The sequence below is a fragment of the Silene latifolia genome, chromosome X, assembly GCF_048544455.1.
Source record: "Silene latifolia isolate original U9 population chromosome X, ASM4854445v1, whole genome shotgun sequence".
NCBI classification, from domain to species: Eukaryota; Viridiplantae; Streptophyta; class Magnoliopsida; order Caryophyllales; family Caryophyllaceae; genus Silene; species Silene latifolia.
Genome location: NC_133537.1, coordinates 297393355 through 297396628, shown reverse-complemented (window position 1 = coordinate 297396628; position 3274 = coordinate 297393355). Strand labels below are relative to the sequence as shown.

General features: G+C 38.1%; 1 non-coding gene across 1 annotated transcript; it reads right to left on the bottom strand.

Annotated features, from left to right (window-relative positions):
- Positions 1-1899: 1899 nt before the first annotated feature.
- Positions 1900-2006, bottom strand: LOC141624229 (small nucleolar RNA R71). The gene has a single exon (XR_012534039.1). It is a non-coding gene; the product is annotated as a small nucleolar RNA R71 (small nucleolar RNA).
- Positions 2007-3274: the final 1268 nt, after the last annotated feature.

Below are 3274 nucleotides of genomic sequence, written 5' to 3'. Positions count from 1 at the left end.
GAAAATACCGGATTCTCCTTGCTCAACTTAAAAAGTGTAATTACTAGTTTAGCCCTTAGTTAACCCTAAGGCATCCTCCCTAATTTTCACTATAAATACCCCATTAGGCTAATTAGAGGAGCATGTTCTTCTTATCAATAATTAGTGTAGTTAATATCAATCAAATCTCTCTTTAATATTGTAATCAAGTATTAATCAAGTTTTAATCCAAGTTTTAGTTCTTTAATCTCTCTCTTGTTCTTCCTTTATTTTGGGTAATTGAAGATTATTTGGGTTATTATTGGGAGATTGACAACCTCTCAATCTAGGATTCAAGTACTTCTATTATTCTTGCTTTATTATTGGAATCATTAGTAGGTATAATCTCTTAATCCCTTTTTAATTATTGTTAATTACTTTCATTTATTCATCATGTTTCATTATGTTAGTATGATTGACAACCTTTCTAGCATGATCAATATGATAATGAGTGAGTAGTCTCTTAGCTAGGGTTTAATGGGTGATTAGGGGAAACCATCATGGGGATGATTCATGCTTAAATCAATATGCTTTCATATCTTATTTGCTTGCTTGTTTTGATCTTAATACATGCACATGTTATATTTGATGAAATGCTAAGCCTATGAATCCTTGCATTTACTATCATCTTCTATCCTTTCAACTTGACTTGTAAGACATAACCCAACTCGAGTCTTGTTAGACCATGCATGTGTTGAGTAGGAAAGATTAAGTCGACTTGTAGGTGTTGTACAATCTAATCGATTCGGCTCCGGGACCCAAACTTTCCTAGGATTGTAAGATATAACCCAACTCAATCCATCACAACAATAATTGCTTGCTTATAATTTGAGAACATGTTTGTATGATCATATCCCATGATTCCCCTATGAACCCATGACACCCTAGTGCTTTTAATCAATTGTTTACACCCCTTATTTTATTCATCTTGCTAGTTTATTTTCATTGCTATTCTAGTTTAGTGACCTTCTACATCAACCCAATTTGTGACACCCCTTAGACACTACTAGTTACAATAGAATTCTCATTTCAATACCCGTCCCTTGGGATCCGACCTTTACTTGCCTCTTTACTAATTGTAGAGTTGTTTGTGGAGTATAAATTGTGTTTTGTATTGACCATTGACCAACGACCACATATGCTTAATTGTGAATACAAAATGACCTCGATCAAAAATGGCGCCGTTGCCGGGGACGGTGTTTAATTGATTTAAGATTTCTTTTATTGTTTTTAGTTGTGTCTTTTTCACCTTGGGGAAGTAACACTCCTCAAGGTTTGTTCTAATTGTTTTCGAGTTGTTTGATATTTTGCATGTCTAGAAGGTTACAAAGAGATTTGTTACCTTTTGACCGTGAAATCGAAAGAACCTTGACGAATAATAGGAGACTTGTTAGGAGGAATTTGGGAGGTGTTGGTGAAGTTGTTCAACCCACTAGTGAGTTTGTCAATCCTTTCGCAATAGAAGGAGAAGAAAACCCATTACACAATATCCCACAAAATCCACCTACAATGCCTAAATTCTCATCACACTCTATACCCACCGAGGAGAATCTACCAAATGGTACTCCTACACCGCAACATCTCACCGGTAATTTTATTGCCAAGTCCGCCTTCATCCAACTAGTTGAGAGGAGCCAATTCGGGGGAATGCCTAGTGAGGACCCTCATTCTCATATGGAAACCTTTTGCGATTATTGTGATGCTATCTCTCAAACGGGCGTGACTCAAGACCAAATAAGATGGGTCTTATTTCCTTTTTCGTTAATCGGCACCGCAAAGCAATGGTTGAAGGGCCTTGATAAGGCCACCCTTGGAATAGATTCTTGGAAGAAGTTAGCTCTAGCCTTCTACAAAAAATTCTACCCACCGGAAAAGACTAACATGCTAAGAGCTCAAATTACGGGTTTTAAGCAAAGGGATGAAGAATCTTTGTATGAAGCTTGGGAACGGTTCAAAGGTATTTGTCGCTCATGTCCTCACCATGGACTTAGCGAATGGTTTTTAGTGCAACAATTTTGGAATGGTTTATATGAAGATTCAAGGAACATTCTCAATATGGGATCAAATGGAATGTTCACCGAAGTTGATGACAATCAAACATGGAACAAGATTGAGGAAATGGCGGTCCTAATTCACAATATAGTAGGCCTCGCAAGGCTACTAGAGGAGGAAAGCATGAAGTGGACTCCGTTACTCAATTGGGTGCTCAACTTAGTGCTCACATTGACACAATCAACTTGAAGTTTGAACAAGCTATGGCTAGACTTGAGGAAAACTCAAAATCATCAAAGCATCATGTCAATGCCATGACGGCATCCTCATCAATCCCAAGTGGGATATGTGAGAATTGTGGAACTTTGGGTCATGACCCAAGTGAGTGTAAGGGAACAACCGAACAAGTTAATGCTTTCCAAGCTTACAAAAGTGGTACCCCTTATTCAAATTTTTACAATGAAAACACCAAGTTCCATCCAAATCTCTCATACAAAAGCCAAAATGTTCAAAACCCTCAAACAACATACACTCCACCACCCATGAGAAACCAAAATCAAAGACCCTTTTACAATCAAAACCAAGGTTACCAAAATCAAAATCCATACAATCACCAAAATGACCAAGGTTTTGATGTCCAAAAAGCGGTCCTCCAAATGCAAAAGAATCAACAAGAATTTTTCACTGAAATGCAAAAAGATAGCCAAGCAAAAGACACCACCATCAACAACATTCTAGCTCACACCAAGATGTTGGAAACACAATTGACTCAACTAGCATCTTCAAGCTCACAAAGACAAAAGGGGCAATTACCACCTCAAAGTAATCCCCCTAGACATGAAACGGTTAGTGCCATTCACTTGAGAAGTGGTACAAGATATGAAGCACCGAAGGAGCAAGTTGAGGATGAAGTTGTGAAAGCTAGTGAGAATGAAGTTGTGGTGCAAAGCCCCAAAGAAGGGGAATCATCAAAAGAAGAAAGTTCAAAGAAAAATGAAGACAAGGCCAAAGAGAAGGAGCCCATTGTGATTAGACTTCCTTTTCCAAGTCGTCAAGCCAAGCCCAAATTTGATGATCAACTTGGAAAGTTCATGGAGATTGTGAAGAACTTAGAAGTCTCAATTCCTTTCACGGAATTAATCAATCACGTTCCGGCCTATGCAAAGTACATGAAAGATATCCTCACAAAGAAGAAGTCGATCCGGAAACTTGAGACTATCGCCTTCACTAAGGTGAGTAGTGCAATACTTCAAGGGAGTTCACC